A 10741-nucleotide genomic window follows, 5' to 3' on the forward strand; every position below is an offset into this window, starting at 1 on the left:
CAAGTCCTAGATTCTGAGGTTTTACCCACAGCGCCACCCATGTCCCTACATATTAGTGTAGAAGGAGGTAAAATACTATTCTCCCCATTTTGAGCAGCTCAGGTTCAGAGCTAGGGGAGCAGCTTTCTGCTCATTTAACCCTGAACCACAACAGTCATAGCTATAAGGCAAATGTGCTCCAATGCTAAGCTGCTGAGCTTCAGTGAGCAAAACACTCCCCACCTAGACCTGGAGATTAGCAATTTCAGCTGTTATGCTATAGGAGGCATTTCCCAGTTGTTTACCTCCTCCCTCATTTCTTGTGTGTCCCCAACTTATAATTTCATATATTCAAACATATGCCAGTAGAGGGCCCATTGATTAAAACAACAACAACAACCCTGCTCCTTTTTGTTCACCACTGCAACTGGGTCTTTATTCACCCGTTTCTTGCCCAGACAATGGTGGCATTGAGAAGGAGATGCAGTAGGTGCCAAGGCTGCTGGTTCATCACCTGGCTAGCAAGCTAGAAGATGGAAGAGGAACTGTAGCAGCTGGTGATAATGACAGTAAAGGTGTAGACTCACTGTGGGATGGGATCTTGCCATGGGTCCAGTAATTTACTATGTGTGTTTGTTGTTCCCTCACAGACAAGGTGTTCAACATTTGTTTTAATAGGACTTGCAGTTTAAGTCCTCTCATGCTGAACTTCCCAATTTCAAAAAGATGGGATGTCTTGGACATGCACGAACACCAGCTATTCACTGGCATGTTCATGGAAGTCTAGGTCAGGTTATATCAAGTGCTAGTGATCAATAGACTTTTTCTCAGATGCTACAGGCAACAAATCTGCCTTTCTCTGTGCTTAAAGATCTTGAAGGCTCTCTTCACTGCTACTCAAGATTTGAAATTTCATCCCAGATGTGTTCATTATCAAAGACGGTAAAGTTCAAATACAAATTATACTTGAATAATGTTCCAAATCTGCTGGAAGACTTGTTAGAAATAAAAATGTTAGAAATAAAAATGAGAGCCCCCTTCTAAGCACAGTGGGTCTGTAGGCTCTCTGGTTGCTAAATCATGGGAAAGAAGAAGGCATGAGTGACTCTTTTGGAAGATAAACCTGTTTTAAGAAGGATTAAAATATATAAACTGATCTACTCAGTTGGGCATATCTCCTTGCTCTGCGTGTGCTCACTCTATGCCTGTTAACTATTTTTAACTGGCAAGAATGTATGCTCTGCGTGCAGACAGTGGTACTTTAATAGGGATTTTGCGTGTTTAATAAGTTGCCTTCTCAAAGCTCCCACCCAATATGTATATTTATTTCCCTGTTTCTCCCCTGCCATACATCAGGAGGGTTGCCAACTCGTTCTGGCAGGATTTCAGTGCCGTCAAACAGCTACGTGATGGGCAGCAAGTCAAGTGGCACAACTCTTCCCAGCATGGAGGTGCACTGATGGAGGAAACTCCCCATACTAAATATCTGTCTGTCATCATGAAGCTGTTAAAACTGACAGGAAATGTTCTGGGAGGAGGTGGCAGGCTGCTTGTCCATTCATTAGTGTGTTGAGCCAGCAGCATGGCCGCCTTTTATGTGAAATAATGATCCTTTAAATGCATCCATTTTCTCCTCTGTGTTTTGAAAACTGTGGTCTGTAAACAGAACTCATACCCTCCAATATTTTGGTAGGGCAAAATGTGATCGCCCTCCCCCCCAGCATCATCCTGCAACCCCCTTTGAGTGCCCACTCACTCACTTCCCACCATCGCCCGTCCACTGCTGCTCGCTTGCCACTGCCTCTGCCCACCACCCACCTTACCTTAGCTTCCCTCTTCTGATGGGAGCTGTAGTCCTGGAAGGATGCCATGTTGGTGGGGAAGGGAATGCTGCTATCGCCCCAGGAGCTGCTTCCACAGTCGCCATCCTCAAGCCACGTGAGATCGGGGCAACCAATACAAAGGCAGAGCCTGCGCTGCCTTCAGAGGAAGTGGGGTCCATTCCACTTAAAATGGGGCACTTGACAGGTAAGAGAAGTATGTGTGTCGGGGGAAACGTTAGCAATTTAAATTCAGGGGAAAATAATTTCCAATGAATGAGATTCAAAAAGAGGTTTATACTGGAAACTAGATCTATGCTTATGCGTTGAGCAACCCTGGTTGAGGAATTGCATTTGGAGGAAATTAAAGTGGCAGGAGGGTACTGTGCCTGGGAACTGAGATTGGCTCGCATTGAAGAATGGCACTGCCACTTGGCCCCCACTATAATGCCATCTATGGGGTTTGCGGGGAGTTGCATTCCTTCCACTACTTTGGCATTGGCATGATTTTTTAAATACTGCATGGTTGCATTGGGAGCGTGGGTAAGAGCTTCCTGCAGCCAATCAGAAGCCACGCTTTGGTTTCCAAATGTTTTGGAAGTTGAACGGACTTCCGGAATGGATTCTATTCGACTTCCAAGGTACGACTGTAATACGGAAACATCATGGTTTTGTTAATCTTAGTCCCCCCCCATCCCTACCAAGCTGCTAGAGCTAGCCTTACAATTAAGCATGAGTGCGGCAAGCTGCTGATTTGTGGTATAATGAAGTTGCAAAAAAAAGTTATCTATCTAATTTTACTATTGTGTGTGGGGTTTTTTTTCTTTACTTCCAGGGAGAGGTGCTTCTGAACTTTTCTGCCTTCAGTGCCAAAATAACTTGACCTGTTTTGGGTATTATGTACATTCACTTTGGGGTACATGGGTGGCTTTTGTTCTGGCTCAGGCAGCATTTTGAGGGGGGCGGGCAATCTTGGAATATGTTCTTGATGGAGTATAGCCCCATCAAATACCCATTTCTGAATATTGCAGAATAGCCCCAGGACCAAATGAATTATAATGCATTATTCCATCCACAACAGGCATAGAACACACATTGCCTACAGGGATGTTGGTATTTGATGCACTGGCAAGTCAGTTGATGTCACATTTTACAACTTGATATGTGGAACCTGATATATGGCTCCTTCCATCCCTTTCTCCCCCTCCCATGTCTTCCCTCCCTCCCTCCATTGCCTGTTGTGTCAGTTTTGCTAGTTCCTCACTTTTGTAAATCAAAAAGGTGGAAGACAACAGTAAACCATCACTAAAGGGGAGATGTAGGAGAAGGTATAGTGCAGGCCTAAATATGTCTACTCAGAGGAAAGTCTTATTGAATTAATTGAGGTTTATTTCCAGGTTAGTGGGACTAGGATTGCACCATTGAATTAGTTAAATTAGTTAAATTTATCCATTGCTTCCCACAGTTGCAGAAAGTCCCAAAGCAAATTAGAGAAAACCTGAGATTTTAAAGCAAAATTTTAAAAAACCTGAGACCTAATTCATAACAAATGCGTATGTCCATATTTCTGGCTTGTGACCATAATGAATTGATTGTTGCTTTAAGAATGAATGAATCAAAACAAGTTTTTACTATGAGTAGCCCCACTGAAATTAAAGATTTTACATTAATTATGTCTGTGAATTTTAATGGTTAACTCTGAGGGTGACTAACATTGCATACAACCCAAGATATCCATTAAGCCAATATCAAAATACTAAATGTAATAATCACTTAAAAACAAGATTATCCACTCACATTCAAGAGAAAAATGAATGAAATGACAACTCTATTTTTCCATGCCTTTGTACCAGCACTACATTTTTGGTGTGTCTGTTGCTCTGCTCAGCTGACACCACAACAGAGCATGGGATCAGACTATGAGGCTGGCAGTATTCTGGGATATTTCCACTGAAGTGAGAATACAAGAATATAGCAGACTGTATATAAGAGTGGCTGTAACAAACTGGCAACTATATTAAACAAAAAAGGGGGGACGTTAATACATTTAAGATGACTGCTATATAAACATCTTTCTTTTACAGTGAGATAAGAGTCTCCCACAGATGTGTTGAACCAAATAAGTTCAATGTAATGTCATTCTAAGCTAAGAGCCATATGTTTTCACTATTTTTATTGGTCAACACACTTGCTGGTTTAATTAGATTATGCTGGAAATGAAATACAGTTCTCCGACTATGGCGAATCTGATTCCTATAAGAGTCATATGGCCAGGAAGTAGTAACAATGAATCTCAAACTGTTATCTCTGGGAAAAATCTTGAAATTACCCTGAGGGTGGCTGAGGACTATGATACAACATGGCTAGGACAGAATAAGCAGAGGGATTTCCGGACCAGAATAATGTGCTGATTGTGGGAAATGTTCATGGTTGCCTCTCCTCTGTTGGTTAGATCACAATCAAATTGGGAGGAAAATCCACAGAATACAATTTAGAACATGATTTCTTAAAAGTACTCTGGAAATCAGTGTTTCTAGCAGAAACATCTCCAATCACTGAGGTTGCTCTAAGCTTGTTTGTGGAGAATGGTGGTGTTTTTTATATGAATAAGCAAACAGCCCCACTGAGCAATTATAAAAGGCTGGTTCTAATTAGAGCCAATAATAAATTTCAGCAGCTTGAAATCTATGCATGCTGCAAAGATCAATCATGAAACAAGAACTGCAGAGAATTCTGATCTCATACGTGTATAGAAATGAATACTGTTAATACATGAGGTTAAAATACCTTAATGTTCCCACAACACAACACACCTTGTTTTATGTGCATAGCATATAATTTTAGGGATCTATTAGTGATGATATATTGTAATTAATCATTGGATAACATCATCTATACCTTATTAACAGGCAAAAGGACTTGTCTGTCTGAATTTAATTTCTTTTTAAAAAATATATATAGTATATAGTTTCTATTATTTTCATAAAATAAATAGCAAAGATGCATTATACTTTAACAAGACTATAGAATGTTTACTATTTCCCTATGTAGTCTTCCGTACACTTTAATTTGCTTCCATTTCCTCTACATATATTAGAAAGGTCTTCAGTCATTTGGCCCCCTAAGCAATAGTTCATAGCATTCTTGCCTATTGAAAGGTTCTACCTTGCAGGGCTGGCTCAAGACATTTTAATGCCTGTGACACAGTACAAGATGGTGTCTCTTGCACAGAAGCCAATTAGAGTAACAGCTTAATTTTGCTTCAGCACTAAATGGCATAACATCGTCACTGCTCCTGAGGCAGGCCTAGGATAGGCTGTGTGGCATACACAGTTCTGGAATGCCTGGAGGAACAGCCAGGGGGCTGTCATTGTTTCCTCCCACCACCTGCTGCTTAAGGCAGTCACCTCATTCTCAGTCCATAAGTGTAGAAGTAGTTTTACCTCTTTTGAGAGCACTGCTATACAAGTTGTACCTTGGATCCCAAACGCCTTGCAAGTTGAAAGTTTTGGCTCCTGAACACCACAATCCCAGAAGTGAGTGTTCTGGTTTGCAAACGTTCTTTTAAACCCGAACGCCCGATGCGGCTTTTGCAGCTTCCAATTGGCTGCAGGAGCTTCCTGCAGCCAATCAGAAGCCATGCCTTGGTTTCTGAACATTTTGCAAGTCGAATGGACTTCCGGAATAGATTCCGTTCAACTTCCAAGGTACCACTGTACAGTGTGACAAATTTCATTCTCTTGGTGATGGGGACAGCATATGCCTGCCTCCAGTCTGCAGGGACCTCACCTGTTCTCAAAGAAATCTCAAAGATTATAGACAGAGGCTCTGAGATTACATCCACAAGTTCCTTTAGCATCCTTGGGTGCAGCTCATCTGGCCCTGGAGATATGAATTCATTCAAAGTAGCTGGGTGTTCCGTTTCCACCTCTCTTCCTATCTTTGGCTATAGTTCCCTTGTATTGTTTATTCTGTTATCACCAGGCTGGGTACTGCTTTCCTTTTGGATGGAAACAGAGGCAAAGTAGGTGTTGAGTAGTTCCACCTTCTCACTGTCATCCAGTAGCATTGCTCCATCTTCTCCATGCAGAGCATCTACTACTTGCTTGTTCTTCCTTTTGCTTTGAACATAGCCAAAGAAACCTTTAAAAATTATTTTTAACCTCTCTTGCAAGCCTGAGCTCATTCTGAGCTTTGGCCTGTCTGACCTTCCTTCTACAACTGTTGGCTACTAATGTATACTCTTCCTTCATGATTTCCCTTTTCCGTTTCTTATACATGTCCTTAAATCTTAGTTCATCTGTAAGCTCCTTATGCAGTCACACTGGTTTCTTTAGATGCCTCCCACTTTTTCTTTCTTGTTTGAATTGTCTGCCTTTGTGCCTTCAATATTTCACCTTTGAGAAACTCCAATCTATATTGGACTCCCTTCTCTTTGAATTTGTTTGACTATGGGATCTTACCCAGTAGTTCCCCAAGCTTTTTGAAATCAGCCATCTTAAAGTTCAGATTGCATGTCCGACTACACTCAGCTTTCCCTTGCCTCTGTATAATGAAACCAAGAGGACATCATCACTTCCTCCCAAGAATCCCAGCACTTCTTGAGATAGGTCAGTAGAGCAGGAGCAAAAGATCCCTGCATTGCATTGGGTTGAACTAGATGACCTTCCTGGCCTCTTCCATCTCTATAATTCTGTGATTCTATGATTCCACTTTTCGATCAGTTCCTCCACGTTGGTGAGGACTAGGTGCAAGGCAGATAACCCTCTTGTTGCTTCTTCCACCTTTTGGGAGATGAAATTGTCAGTGAGGCAACGGAGGAATTTGTTGGACATTGCATTCTTCGTAGAGTGCGAATTCCAACAGCTATTGGGGTAGTTGAAGTCTCCCATGACCACTGTATCTCTCTTTTTTGAATGTTTGGCAATCTACTCTTGGAAGGTATCATCCAAGTCTTCAGTCTGGCTTGGAGATCTATAGCAGTAAGGTCACTGTTGTTTCCCTCGCCTACAATTTTTACCCTTATACTCTCAATCTGCCTTCCATGCTCCAGGTCATGGTTCTCTACACATACTTTCAATATAAAGCTACTCCTTCTCCCTTCCTGTTTGGGCCATAGTCCGTATAAATAAATAAATAGGTGGTATAGAACACCTCGTTGGCATGCAGAAGGTTCCATATTCAATTCCTGGCATCTCCATGTAGGTTTGGGAAGGACTCCTGGACGAAACCCTGGAGAGCCCCTGCCAGTCTGTGTTGACAATACTGAACTAGATGGACCAATGATCTGACTCAGTATAAGGAAGCTTCCCATTTTCCCAGCGTTGCAGCTGTCTATAGTGGTACCTCTGGTTATGAACTTAATTCGTTCCAGAGGTCCATTCTTAACCCAAAACCGTTCTTAACCTGAGGCGCGCTTTTGCTAATGGGGCCTCCCATTGCCACTGTGCCGGCGGCGCACGATTTCTGTTCTCATCCTGGGGGAAAGTTCGGAATCTGAGGAACTACTTCTGGGTTAGTGGAGTTTGTAACCCAAAGCGTTTGTAACCTGAGGTACCATTGTATTCTTTTACCATAGAAAAATCTATTAAGGTATGGTGGTGCAACCACCCTTCTGACACTGGTGGTGTTGCAGTTTGCCTGGACAGGGTGAGGCAGGATAGCAGCAAGGTCAGAGCCAATGCAGTGCTCTCACTGATGCACCCACACTGCCCTTGTACTGCTGTGCCCCCTGCCTGCCCCTTCCAGCTGATGGTTCCACACCACAACAGCTGCCACTGCATTAAGGATAGAAAAAATGAAACAGCAGCTTAATTTCTTTATAAGTGTGGACAGGAAAAATGCAACAGGAGGGATGCATGGTTCCTTGGGCATTTAGATGATGTGTTTGAGATGTCCCTACTTTTATGATTCATTGCCATGTATTTCCAGATGCAGAAACTTCTAATTCATTTCATGCAGGACAAGTCCTTTCCCTACAGGGCTTGGGTGTGGGTTTTTTGGTTGTTGTTTTTTTTTTGCCTTCTCTGCATCAGACATACTATCGCTGTCTCCTTAGCACTGCTGTCTGTTCACATGGGGACCTGATTGAGTCCCAAGTACATATATTCCAATGTACGTAGTTCAAACTGTTTAATTTCACTGATTTATATGCACTTCTTGAAAGGAAAGCACCACCAAGATCGTGAAATCTCATTGCTTCAGTTACAAGATAAGAAGAAAATGTTTGTCCTGATCTATTCTCAAAACTGGCTTTTATCTGTCCATTTGAAGATACTCTTTCTCCTGCAGCAGTGACTATTCTTTTTGCCCAACCTTTTAATGATGAGTTTGTTTTTGTAATTTTATTTCCAAAACTAAAATAATTTCAATTGGGGGTAACATCATACTATTTAATGTTTAATGGCTTTCCACTGGAATGAAAGGATGGGAGTCTACCAACCACATTTATTGCTATCCCTAGAGAAGCCAGAATAATTTAAAGTAATGAATTAAGCAAATTCCCTAGGAATCTTATCCTTCAATAAGGAGGATTAATTTAGGTATTAACATGTAACAGTATCTACAATCTTTGCTTGTGGTGTAGATTAGAGCATGTTGTGCCCAACACGATTAGTGCAGATCAAGCAGGTTTCATTACTCCTGGAATTATTTAATTATCTCAGTACTTTCATTATGAAAATAAATTAGTTTTATTTATTTATAATTTCTTTACTCCTGCCAAAAACACATGGGGCATGATTCAGGCAGATTAAGCATATTTAAACCTGTTGATAACAATGGGAATGGTGTAAGCACATGAATTAGCTTCCTACTGAAATCATGGGAATTAAAGTGCTTAATTTTGGCTGGATGGGCAATTGTGTTCTACCTCAGAAGGAAGGGCCAGCCCCAAAATGCAGATTTGTTTTGCCTAAGCACATGAAGCCATTCTACAAATGGGATAATCCCATAAATCACATTTATTTCAGGTTGCTGTGGTGGCAAAACTGCACATAGCGTTCCAGGGACATTCATGTTATTCCAGTCATCTAGTGGTAGAATCATAATAGTTTGTGAGTCACTCAAGATATGCCTGCAAGCAGTGAAGGCTGGTCTATCAGGACAAACAGGGGACTGCTCCACTGACCTTAGAGGGCTGTCAGCCAGCCCTCACCTGCCTGCCATCTTACTTACGATTGGTCCAGGGGTGACTTCCTCAGGCTGTTTAAAGCAAATGTCCCTCCAGAGAATCCTGGGAACTGTAGCATATTAAGGGTGCTCTGTCATGAGTAAACTACAGTTCTCTGGATTCAATATACAAAGCATAACAATGTCCATAAAAAAGACAGGGCTGCTGAACATATAAAGTGCAGAATAGAAAATAATAATATGAATGCAAAAATATAGGACATCCTCTTGCCCCACTGCATCTAAGAATACTGTAAGACCTAGTTCTTGAACTGTGTTTGTGAGCTCTTTCATGGAAAATGTTTGACAACTTGTAGTCCCCTTGTGCAGCCTTTCTGGACTACAGCAGTGTACTCTGTGTGAGGCTGCCCTTGAAGATGGTCTGGAAGCTGCAGCTTGAGGTGGATTAATGCTGCTAGGTTGGTGAATAGAGCAGTACTCTGCATCACTGGTCCTGAAAGTGCTGCACTGGCTGCTAGTGAGCTACTGGGCCCTATTTAAGGTGGTAGGACTAGTATACGGGTATATAATGGTTTTGGGCATAAGTACCTAAACTAATATATCAACCACCTCAGATCTTTTGATTGGCAGGGAATGCCTTGGTGGTGGCCCCATTGGGTGTTGCTTGGTTGGTCCTGACTCACAACAGGACCTTATTGATCACATGCTCTCTCTAGTGAGGTTGGATCTGTCACTCTCACGATTAATATTCAGCAGACTTTAAAATATTTCTGTTCATCCAGACATTTGATGGCTGAAATACAATGCTGCTGGCAACCTAGAAATTAATAGATGTGAGGATATTTGTTTGTTTTAAAAATGTGTGTGTGTGTTTTAAAGCGCTGTTTCACTGATTTGTTTTTTGTAGCCCTGAGCTACTTTGGGAGCAAGTTTGTGTGTGTGATTTAATAACTACAATCTGAACAAATACAATACAGAAGATGCTACAAACCACTTCTACATGGTGCTGCCATAACATTTATTAGCTTTCCAACATGTGTGACTATAAAATTATGTGAAGTGCCTTCATGGTAGTTCCAATAGCTGGCAAGAATGAATGGCAGGGAGGCTCTCTGTGTCATTTGACTGACACATGGCATAATAAAGTTTAGGTGTATCTACTACATAAGTGAATTAAGGATTGAATAGAAATGGATAAATCTTCCAGTTACAGTTTCTCGTGAGTTTCAAATTTTCCCAACCTAAGTTTATTTCATTCCATTTTCACATCATTTTTTTTCTGTTGAAAACAAAGTCCGCATGTATGCAGTTAGTGCACATTTCTCCAAATATATTTCTATTTCTATGTATTTGCCTAATATAATCCATTTTGCAAGCACATTCCCACTAATATAACGTAGTTTTATACATTGATTTTTATTAAGTTATTCACTCTTGTTCACATTTTGCGGTAGGAAAACTACATCAAAAAAATCCAGAGAATTGCAATTTTTGAAAGATGATGTGTTCTGGTTTGAAAAGTTTGGCATAGGTAGGCGTGCATAGTTCATTTATTTGGTTTTTAAAGTTTGGCATAGGTAGGCGTGCATAGTTGAAGAGTTTTCTGGACCATGGTGTTAAAAGTAGGGGGGAGAATGTCCCAAGCTTCAAACATCCTTTGATACTATACAAAATGCAATGGAGTTCTGACTTTTTCCATCTATTGATTCCAATGGGGTACTTCAAGAATAAAATTTTATTCATTTGGCCTAGATAATATAATTTGAAAAATCCAAAGACAGATTTACATAATGGATGAAAAGGGAAATATT

The 10741-nt window shown here is 41.1% G+C and overlaps 1 long non-coding RNA gene across 1 annotated transcript in view; it reads left to right on the forward strand.

Annotated features, from left to right (window-relative positions):
* The window catches only part of LOC309353385, a 307936-nt gene that overhangs the window by 62746 nt on the left and 234449 nt on the right, over nt 1-10741 (forward strand). The window lies entirely within an intron of this gene.

The sequence above is a fragment of the Podarcis melisellensis genome (genome assembly GCF_964234715.1).
Source record: "Podarcis melisellensis genome assembly, chromosome: 12".
NCBI lineage: Eukaryota > Metazoa > Chordata > Lepidosauria > Squamata > Lacertidae > Podarcis > Podarcis melisellensis.